Source organism: Canis aureus, chromosome 23 (genome assembly GCF_053574225.1).
Source record: "Canis aureus isolate CA01 chromosome 23, VMU_Caureus_v.1.0, whole genome shotgun sequence".
Taxonomy (NCBI): Eukaryota; Metazoa; Chordata; class Mammalia; order Carnivora; family Canidae; genus Canis; species Canis aureus.
The window spans coordinates 28,968,116-28,980,339 of record NC_135633.1 but is presented as its reverse complement, the minus strand read 5'-3'; the positions used below and the strand labels follow the sequence as shown (position 1 = coordinate 28,980,339).

Here is a 12,224-nt window from a genome sequence, read left to right as displayed (position 1 = left end):
ATGGTAATTTTATATAAATTCTTTTACTCTTCATATTTCTCTAACGCCATTATCTTTATTTTCAGATGAGTATGCTGAGGATGGTGAGGTGAAATAAACTGGCTCAAGGCGTGTTTAGTGCCAAAGTTCTTTCAAAAGACCAAAATAGGAAGGCCATAATTTCTCCTCTCCTAAGTTTAGAGTACATAATTTCATTCATTCATTCATGATTTTATTTATTTATTCATGAGAGACAGAGAGAGAGAGAGAGACAGAGAAGCAGAGACATAGGCAGAGGGAGAAGTAGGCTTCCTGCTGGGAGTCTGATGTGGGACTCGATTCCAGAACCCCAGGATCATGACCTGAGTCAAAGGCAGACGCTCAGTCACTGAACCACCCAGGCGCCCCATCCATGCATTTATTTCTTTAGGAAAAAAAAAAAAGAGTCCACAAATCACCTACTCCAAAACTCTCTGGCTTGATACAGTTATCCCCATATCCCTCATTATTTGCCTACCAAAAAATCAAACATATAAGAACTAAAGAAAAGAACAGTGCTACTTTCAATATAACACCAACATTGGTGATTGAATCATTAATTCATATCAGGACCCATAGCATCTATACTGTCATATGATACATACTGATAGACTCCAAAAAGTCAATCTATGGACTACTTGGAGAGCTCCCTGATGGTTCTATTGAGAAATATTGATTTTGCATATCCTAATAATGTAACGATCTTTACCCCGTGACACCATGACATAGTCCACTATTAATTAAATATACTATCCTCCTCCACCAATCCTGTCAAGGATTATAGTCTGATTCGAGTACACTACAAACCAGAAAAGTAGTAGGTTCAAGTTGGGGTCACATGTCAGAGTCATCTGGTTTTCTTTTTTATCCCGCTGTCCCATTACATTACTATATTTTAATTTAGTTGGTTGCAGAAAGCTGAGATGACAATAATACTAGAGAAGATTTCCTCATCCAGATAATAATATCAGCACTATAAAAGCACACTTCATTAAAAACAACACACACAACAATATGCTTCCAAGTGTCAGCAATGAAATAGCTGCACAATTACTTTGGACTCATTTCCCACATTTCCCTTCTCTCAGTGGAATGCCTAATCTTCACAAGGTGTTCATTTCCTGTCTCACCCAGCAAGCACCTTCTGCATTTTTATTTTGTTGATCGCTCCTGCTTAAATTTCCATGGGGATTCCTCACTTTAAAACATGCTTTTTGCTCTCACTCCTGAACACAACCCCATCAGCACTGCTGCCTGTGCCTTGGATTACAACAGGCACTGAAGTTAATAGCTTGCCATGGTCCTAAGGGACCATATGAAATAATGATTGTCCTGGCCAGAGCATCTAGAGTTAAAACTATGGGCCTATGGTGTAGAGTGTCAGATTACCTAATAGCATTTACAAAAACTGAACATCCCTTTTGCTCTCCTAATTCATTTCAAGAAGTATTTATTGAGTGTCTACACAATACAATGCTCTCTGCAAGGCAATGGAGTAAGCTGATGCCAAGTAAGATGCAATTTCTACACTAAAAATATTTTGGATAAGAAGAGGACAGACAACTCTAGCACACACCACTTATATCACTGGATTGTTAAATGAAGAGTATACATAAACTTACTTCATTTCTGAGATACTACTGAGAGAGAACTGCTCACAGGATTAAGGAAGGCTATAAGAGTACATCAAACTATGGGAAATCAAAAAAGAATTTAGGAAAAAAGTTTTAGATAATAAGAGAAAGGTTTCATGTACTCAATTCCAGGCATTCCAGACAAGCAGAAAAACACAAAGAGTATCAAGATGAAAAACAATGTAATATATCTGGAAACCAACAGTTAGACTGAAACATAGGTTATGAATTGAGAGGGAACTGGGATAAGACCAAAAAAGTGAATAGCAGGCCAGGCTTGGAACCAATTTGAGAATAAGGGCTTCAGCACTCACTAGACTGATAACTTTTAAGATACAGACACTTGTTTGACTCATTAGTGGATAACAGGCACTGACCTCCTTGCATAGTTGAAGTCAAAGAGACAAGTCTTCAGACCTGGAAGTTTTCTCCCCTGCACTGTGGAAAATCTCATGAGTCCTTTGCATTGATGTCATTGACTAAAAAGGATGATGTGTACCTCATGGCATTATTATAAAAGAAAACCTACTGCTATACCACTAGGTGGATTTTCAATTTTCCTCAACATTTCCTTAGGCCCACCTTTCCTTTTAGCATCTACATTTCATAAAAAAAAAATTACATGGCTGCCTGGAATTCCTGTTGCAAAGCTCAATGTATACATAATAGTAGCTACAGATTTTATTGAATATCTTCTATGTGCCAAATAGTAGCTTCTATGTGCTACAGACATTTGGGAAAGTTTTCACACTGTGCTTACTTTAATTCTAACAACCTAGTGGCATAGGTACTATATCAGGCAAACCAAGACTCAAAGAGGACATTTCACAGCTGCTCAGTGATAAAAGGTGAAGCCCATATAACTTCAAAGCCTTAAATAATTAGAAATAAAAACTGAAAACAAATCCCATCCAATTTAAATAAAGTGAGGCAAGAGAGAGAAGAGAGGCATTTTGCATCGTACCTTTCAGAGAAAAAAACCAATGTCAAGTGAACCAACTCATAAATGGGATTTAAATAACATTTACATGAGAACTTAACACAGTGACTCTACTTAATATACAGGAATACACATCATGGCATTTTCACCAGAGAGATTTCCCTAAATAAGAAAAAGGTATATTTCAGTTGCATATACAGCCCTTTCCGATAAACACACTTCTTTCATCTCCCAAGTGTTTGCTTAAAAGTACTACACTTATATAGTTAGCACACCGTCTTCTGGGCTTGCTTTCCTTGGTGGGCCATATCAAAATGAATGCTTAGTTATTAACTTGTTACATGACCTCACTTCATCTCTTAACCTGTTTTTTCATGTGTGAACTGAAGGGTTAAAGCGTATGATCTAATAATACTCTAGTCCATCTGGTGCTAAAACACAATAAATCTGTAATTCTGCATGGACATAAACATTTTTTTTCTGTCTTCGTGTCTGTTCCACGGTGTTCCCTTAGGTAGTAGTTATAATGGAGTTAAGACTACAGACATTTGGGAAAGTTTTCACACACACAGAGATTTTTCATCCTAGTTTACATTCCTGTAATCAAGTGGAAAATCTGAAAGAATAATTTCATTCATTTCAGTAATATTAGTCACCTTGAAAAATATTTGATTATACTTTTAAACTACACAGCAAGGAAAAAATTAAAAAGAAAAAACAAAACCAAAAATACCAAAGCAATTGGTCCACCCACTGCCTCAAGTTATCACATTCATTGTTCAATTTAAAGGTCTCAGATCTATGGTACTGAGTGCTCTAAATGCCAGCATCTGAGCAAAAACCTATAATAAAATGAAGATGAAAGGTTATAAAGAATGTTCTAATTTATAGAATAAACAGTGGAAGAGTTGAAAATTAAAGCCACAGCACTGAAGCTGAAGCGTGATGTAAAAATCTCCACTTCTGGGAGGAGGCTATCAGATTTAATTGGATGCTATGAAAGCAAACAGATGCTCATTTAGTGAAAACAGCAACCATTTCTGAACTGTCTGCATTAAAACAGCTTGATTAATAAACAGAAGCTGAGGATTTTTATAGGAAGGAGTCTATAATTCTTAATATATCAACAGGTGGTTAAGTATGCCTGAAGCAGGTAAAAATAGAAATGAAGAGTCAGAAGTACAGCAGCCTGAAAACATTTATGTTTTCAATATAAGCTTTATACCAACAAAAACCCAAGTGCCAGTCACTATTTCTACAGAGAATTTGCTTCTCTGCAAGCAATGTTCAAAGTATCCTACTTGCTTTAAGGAGATACCATTAGAAAAATTCTCATTCATGTATTCAACAAGTTAGTGTTGCCAGGCCAAAAAGTAGGCTGAAGGAATACAGAAACAGACCATCGCTCCGCTTATGGCAACTTGGAAAATTTCCGTCTCTTCCTTCCTGGCAGAATGCAATCTAGTTATGCTAAAGAGGGAGCTCCATAAACAACTAGACACCATGGTGGCTGCAAGAAAAATAAAAGACTCTAGTCACAGGACTGGAACCTGTCTAGCCAATCTCCTTACATATAAGCGTATGACTGCCTTACGCATTCAGTCACAGAAAAGGCATTAGACCATTAAAACAGACTTCCTCCTCTCATGAGCATCAGGTCCACATGCAATGACTATGATGTGGGGCCAGTATTATCTGTTTTTGGACACATCACACTCTCTTTATACTCTAAAATTTCTGTCTCTAAAAGAAGTCAGAATCAGCCAGTAAAAAAGGCAACTCCTAGGGTTTAGTCAAGATCTTCATGGAATTAAAAAAAAAATAGATCTTCCATGGAATAAATATATGAACAAAACAATCAATGAAATGAGAAAAGCAGCATTAACATGCCCGTAGGTTCCAATAATTTCATTATAGAAAAATAGTTAACCATCTTTGAGAGATTTGTAAAAGCCTTGTTATGGACAGGTCAAGAACTTTCAGAAGCACCTGCCAATTATACCACTCCTTCTGAGAATAAAACAAAAACCTTAAGACATTTTTTGAGGGCTTGAAAAAAACCATATGCTCTGACCAGCTATGTCCTAGCTCAGTGATTGTTTCAGTAATCCAACCGGAAAGTATCATCTAGCAGACAGTTAAGTAGCACAATAACAATGACTAATACATTTCATTTCAAAAATCACTTGAAGACCTACTTGTCAGTCCTCAGTGAAAGAAGAAGTAAAGGGTAAAAGAACATTGTGGCTGGACTCTGGTTACATTCCTTCGTGTTTTGTGGTCTGAGCCTCAGAATGAATGCTGCAAAGATTTCAGAGTTTCCCTTTACAGTGTGCAGGTGCACAAGTAGTGGTTTAGGCAAGGCATCAGTCCAAACCTGTGTTTCAAACAGGCCAGACAAAGGAAAAACTAGTCTCCACCCACCTGCACAGCAAAACTGGCTAACAAAGACTCTTAACTCCACTATCTCACACACCAATAGCCAGATGAGGCAGGTCATTAGAGGGCAGAGGCTGAAGACTCCTTAGGCCGATTACAATAAGTATATAATGTATGTGATAAATCATTTGATTCCTGTTTTCCATCCCCCATGAAGACCTGAATCCACCTAATAAACTGGAAAGGTTTACATCAACAGTGACACTCAGGAGAAAAGAAAATCAAGTCTAATATGCTCTTTCTGTGATCCAGGCTAAGAATAACTGAGAGATTGATTCAATCAATGAGCATAATTGACGTTTACTCTTATTTATATATTTATATGTGCATCTATGTTGTTTCAAAAGGGATACGAAGTACTTTACCAAATTGCATAAAGCCACCTAAAATATATGATAGCTTATAAAATCTGAGCATCAATTGTGAACTGCATCATTAATTTATGTATCACTAAGAAAAGATAAATGTTCTCAATCACAATATGGCATGCCATTAATTGTAAGATGCACCTCATTTTTAGCAATATCAAAATGTCAAAAATACTTATATTACAATCAATAAAATATATGTTTCAGTAAAGGGAAAAGATAGAGGTAAAATACAAAAATTAGTTCACAAAAACGAAATTCCCGTGGTTCTTGTGGCTGCCAAAGAAACAGATAACACAATCACCTAAATCTAGATGCCCTTCCCAAACTGATTAGGGAAATAAATTAATCGATAAACAAATCATTGCTACTACTCACACTTTGGACATACTACTTGGAATTGCCCACACGTTAAGCTGTTCCTTCACAAATTAAAGTGTGCAGCTGATCTGAAGAAATAATATCATTTTGAGGGACATCCTTCCTTCAAGCTCCCAAACTGCTTTTCCTATATAACTAATATTTTAAGTCAGATCACCATGTACAAATTTGACAAAAAACTAGAAATGTTTTAATGGAGGCTAGAGAAGGTTTGGAGAGGTGACCATTCTCAAAACTACAAGTTGTTCTTATATGGTCATGCTTACTTAAAATCATGGGTCCCTTCATCCCTTGTAAGTAATGTTTTTCATCATTAAACAAATGGAATGATGTCAGCAAAAATTGGGGAGTGGGTAGATCTAAGGACTTGTCCCTCCAGAGAAACTTTATTTTTTTTTAAGCAAAAACTGTTAGAATCTACTTTACTAAACTCTGGAAGAAGTCAGGAGTGTACAACAACAGGCTGACCTCTGAATCAAGAAAAAGGAAACTCAAAATCAAGAGGAAAGCTTCACAGAATTTCTACTCACACTATTTTTAACTCCCTCCCCAACTCAGTAGTGGTCTTGAAGAATGTAGCCTGCCACTGTATGGCCTTGATCCCCAGTGCATAATGGAGCCAAGCAGATTTTATTCTAAAAAAATTTGTGTTTATCTGTCCTAACTTGTCTAGGGGCTACTTGAAGTACTTACTAATGCATGGCACTTGCCTTGGTTTTGACTAGTCTGAACTACTCACTCAGAGGTGAAAAGCAGGGTACACTGTTGATGTAAGGCAAACAAATCTCATAGCTTCCGTGTGCAAAAGATCCAGGCTGAGACATAAAACAGACTGTCTAAAGCCTGGGAGGTAAGGCTAGGGAGAGTTTCTTTGAGATATTAGTGTTTTCAAAAGTGCCCATTATCCTGGGGAAGAATAGAAGGTACCTACATGCTCAGAATAGGATGCCTACTCAGAAAAAATCTGAGAAGGCCCTATGCTTTCACCTCTGGCTGATTGCTAGGGTTACTGCAAGCAAGAAGTGAAGGCTTCATGTTGAAGTGAAAGGACATAAGACAAACTCAAGATGTACAAAGAAACAGAGATCTCCAGTAAAGGTAATGCATAGGTAAATGAAGAGAACGGTATTATGGGCACACAATGTATAAAGATATAATTTCTGACAATAACATAAAGGTGGGAGAATAGAGATATAGAAGAGCAGAGTTTTTGTATACTATCGAAGCTAAGTTGTTACAATTCATACTTGACTGTTATAAATATAGGATGCTAATTGTGATCCCAGAGTTTTGAATAAGAAAATCCCTTAAAAATTTACTGAAAAGGAAATGGTATACCAAATAAAAAAAGTATACTGAATCAAAATGGCATACTAAAAAGGGGGGGGGGAGTGACGGAAAAAAAAGGAAGCACAAAAAGGTATAAGAAATAAAGAAAACAAATATGAAACATACATATACAAATAATTATGTTAAATGTAAACAGATTAAACTCTCTAATGAAAAGAGATTTGCAGAATGGATTAAAAAAACATGATCCAACTATATGTTGCTTATAAGAGATTCATTTTAGATCCAAAGACACAAATGGGTTCAAAGTGAAAAGATGGAAAAAATGTTCCGTGCATATAGTAACCAAAGAAAAATTGGGGTGGCTATACTAATAGCAGACAAAACAATCTTTAGGTCAAAATTGTTACAAAAAGCAAAAAAGGTCAATGAAAGGGTTGATTCATCAAGAAGAAATAACAACTAAAAACAGATGCACCAAACAACAGAGTCCCAAAATATATGAAGCAATCACTGACAGAAATGAAGAAGCAGTCCTGCAATAATAGTTCAAGAGTTTATTTAATACTCCACTCTCAATAGTGGATAAAATATCTAGATAGAATATCAATGAAGACATAGAGGACCTGACAATACTATAAAACCAACTAGACCTAGCAGATATATATATAGAATAGTGCATCTAACAATAGTAGAATACACATTCTTCTCAAATGCACGTGGAACATTCTCTAGGATAGACTATATGTTAGGTTACAAAATAGTCAATGTTAAAATACTGAACTCATACAAATTATTTTCTCCATCACAATGGAATGAAACTAGGTATCAATAGTGGAAGGAAAACTAGAAAATTCACATACATGTGAAAATTAAACTCTCTTAACCAATGGATCAATGAAGAAATCAAAAAGGAAATTAAAAAGTACTTTGAGATGAATGAACATAAAAACACAACGGACTAAATTAATAGGATGTAGAAATTTATAGATTTAAATACTGATATTAAAAAAAGAAAGATCTTGGGGCACCTGGGTGGCTCAGTCAGTTGAGCACCCAACTCTTGGTTTCTACTCGCGTCATGATCTCAGGGTTCAGTGGATGGGATCATGGGATTAAGCCCCATGTCAGGCTTAGTGCTTGGCAGAGACTTCTCATCCCTCTCCCTCCCCCTACCCCTCCCCCAGCTCACACACTTTCTCAAATAAATAAATAAATAAATAAATAAATAAATAAATAAATAAATAAACAAACTTTAAAAGAAGAAAGATCTTATATAATAATCTACCTTTACGTATCTAAAGAAACAGAAAGCAATACCCAAACCTAGCAGAATAAGGCAAATAATAAAGATTAGAGTAGAGATAAAATAGAGAATAAAAAAGCAGTAGAGAAAATCAATGAATGACAGATGAGAAGGAGAACAATTTATTAATCACATATACTCAGCCCAGGGGAGGAGGACACTACATGCCATGCAGGGTTACGTGGGAGTTACGAAAAGGATGATAGTGAACAGCCAGGGCCTGTGGGAGACAGACTCTGTTATATCAAAAGGATGCAGTGTTGACTGGTTCTTGAGGGAAGATGTGATTGGTTTCTTTCCACAATTTCCCAGCTGGCAAGGAACTGAAATTCACTACTCAGGAATAAGAAGAAACTATACCTAGGTCCCTGGATAAGGAGTACTATTTAGATAAGGGCCTTTATCCACAGGAGCAGCGTAGGGAGGAGATATTCTAGGCCTTCTGGGTTTCACCAGGCATCAAGACAGCACATAATACATACCTTCGTTTTAGGGCTTAAACTATAAAGACCACCCAGAGAATGGGAAGAAAACATTTACAAATGATATATCAGATAAGGATCTAGTATCCAGAATAAAGAAGTCCTACTGCTCACCAATAAAATATATAAATGATCCAATTAAAAAACAGGCAGAGAACTTGAACAGACATTTCTCCAAAGAGGATAAAAAAATGGCAGCAAGGACACGAAAAGATGCTCAACATCATTGGTCATTAAGGAACTACAAATGAAAATCACAATGATATACCACTTCACATCAGGGAATGTAAATTGGTATAGCTGCTGTAGAAAGTAATTTGGTGGTTCCTCAAAGAATGAAACATATAATTACTATATGACCCAAGGATTCTACTTCAAGAGAACTTAAAATAGATACTCAAATACTTATATATATGAATGCTCATAGCAGCACTATTCACAACTGCCAAAGGTGGAAATAACCCAAATGTCCATTAACAGATGAATGGATGAAAAAACTGTGGTACATATATTCAATGGAATATTCTTCAGCCATAAAAGTGAATAAAATACTGATTATGCTTCAACATGGATGCCCCTGAAAACAGGCTAAGTGAAAGAAATCTTAAACAAAAAGTCACATATTATATGATTTGATTTATATGGAGAATCAGATGGGTCATTGCCAGGGGAGGGGGCACTGGGTGGGGTAAGAATAAGGAGTGACTACCTAGTGAGTACAGGGTTTTCTTTTGGGGTCATGAAGTGTTTTGGAACTAGACAGAGGCAGTGGTTGCAAAATATTGCAAATATACTAAATGTCACTTAATTTTACATATCAAAAAAGTTAATCTTATGTGAATTTCACCTCAAGTCTTTAAAAAGAGAAAAGAAACCACACCAATGTCCCCTCTTTTCAAACATATGCATTTCAGGATCTCTTTAAAGTTTTCTGAAATTGAGAATAATACTTTGCCTATCAATTAATCAATGCTTTTAAAAGGCACTGATTTAATATGTGCTTCCTGCCTTCTATTTACAAGCTGAGGGTCACTGTCCTACCAGATACAAGACCAAATTCTTCCATTTGGTACCTACCTTTTCTGCCTCTCCTCTTGCAGTTTTTCCTAAATATAGTAGAGGATATTTCATTTCTTCATTCCCATAAACCCAACAGTCTCTCAATCTGGAATAGCGGTTCTTAACCCTGACTGCACATTAAAATCACTTCAGGAGCTTTAAAAAAACAATCTCATGCTTGGGCCCTGTTAACTGAATCAATTTCTGGGGAAGAAGCCAGGGATCTGGGGGTCAGGAGCTCATTTTTAAAGCCTCCAATATGACAATAATGTGCAGCCAGTGGTGAGAGTAACTGACCTAGAATCATCTATATCCACTTCCCCTTAGCCTAGTGCAGTGTTTTCTAAACTCCATCATTCATATATCAGTTTTGGAAAGTTGTGTTTTTCTAGAAATGTAGCCAGTTGTACTTGAATTTCAAATTGATAAGCTTAATAGTGTTTCTAAGATCTTATCTTTTAATGCCTATCTCTGTAGTGACATCTTTTTTTCCCTTTACTTTTACTAGTTGTTTTGCCTGTCTCCTCTTTCTAAATTAGTCCTGCTAAGGGCTTATCCATTTTCCAGTTGTATCAAAGGTTAGAACTTTTGCCTGTATTTTTTTTTCCATTGTTCAATTGTCCATCTAATTTCTGCTCTTACCTTTATTCTTTCCTTCCTTATACTTTCTTAGGATTTAATGAACTCTACTTTCTCTGGGAATTTCAAAAGGAGACTTAAGATGACTGATTTATAAATCTTTCTTTTTTTTTCTAATACACCATTGAAGGAAATAAATTTTCCTCTTGGTACAGATTTAGTTGCACCTTACAAGCTTTCATATGTTATATTCTATCATTTAGTGCAAAATAATTTCAAACTTCCTTTATAGCTTTGTTGACCTATAGGTTTTATAGAAGAACACTGTTTAATACCCAAACATTTGGGGATTTTATTATTTATCTCTCATAAATTCCACTGTGGTCAGCAAACATAATATAAATTATTTTAATCTCTTAAAATTTGTTGAGGCTCAGCATAATCAAATTTTGGTAAATGTCTCATGTATACCTGAAAAGAATGTATACTCTATAGACGTTGGTGCAATATTCTTTACCCATTAACTCAGGTCTAGTTCATTGCACTGTGCAAGTCTTTTAGATTCTGATTCTTTTATCTGCTTTTTCTAATAATAAAAAAAATTTAAAGTCCTCTGCTATGATTGTGGATTTCCTTGTAATTCTGTAAATTTTTGTCTATATGTTTGAAGTCATGCTTTTAGGTGTATGTGTGTGCATATGTGTGTGTGTATAATTGACAGTATTAACATAAAATACTCCACTTATTTAAAATGCCTCAAACTTCATTTTGTAGTTATCTTAGCTCTCATATGGATATTTGCATAATATAGCTTTACTCACTCTTACATTTTCAATATTTCTATGTCATTATATTTGATGTATATCTCGCAAGGTAAGTGTAGTTTTTTTTATTCAGCCTGACAATCTTTATTTTTACATAGTACACTAAAACATTTACATTTAATGTAACTGCAGAATAAGTTTCAGTTCCTAAGTACAAAGTTACTATTTATCTTCTGTTCGTTGCACTTGTTTAATGTTCATTTTCCTTTCTTTTCTTGTTTTGAATTCAAGTATTTAAAATTTTTTTTCTATTTATATCCTCTAATTTTTTGCTTGTACCCAATAATTCTTTTAGTGGTTATGAGACTAGACATGCATCCTTGATTTAGTATTCTACTATAAAGCAGTATCTTTACCCTTTTTCAGACAATGCTAGGATCTTGGAATGCTTTAACTCCACTTCCACTTCCCAACTTTTGTGTTAGTCATGCATTATAACCACATATATTTTATTTATGTGTATTTCATATTTTTTGACACTACCATTTGTTTTGTAGTCAAAATTAATTTAGATGTACTTATACTTACCCTTTCTATTGTCTTTTTTCTTTCTTGCAAATATTTCCAAGTTTCTGTGCTAAAGGCTATTCTGCCTTTAGTATTTCTCTTAGTAGAGGTCTGCAGGGATGCATTTTTTCAGTTTTATGGTCTGAAATGACTTTTATTTTGCCTTTAATTTGAAGGATATATTCATTGAGTATAGAATTCTAAGTTGGCAGTATTTTTTTACAGTACTTTTTTTTAAAGGTTTATTTATTTGAAGGGGGGGGAGCAGTGGGAAATGGCAAAGGGAAAGGGAGAGAGAAAAAAGCAGACTCCACACTGAGAATAGAGCCTGATGCTGGGCTCGATCTCATGTCCCTGAGATCATGATCTGAGTTGAAACCAATAGTTTGATGTGCCA

The 12,224-nt window shown here is 35.4% G+C and overlaps 1 protein-coding gene across 6 annotated transcripts in view; it reads right to left on the bottom strand.

The window, feature by feature from the left end:
• UVRAG (UV radiation resistance associated) overlaps positions 1-12,224 on the bottom strand; it is a 313,421-nt gene that overhangs the window by 110,900 nt on the left and 190,297 nt on the right. The gene's annotated exons all lie outside the window — the stretch shown is intronic.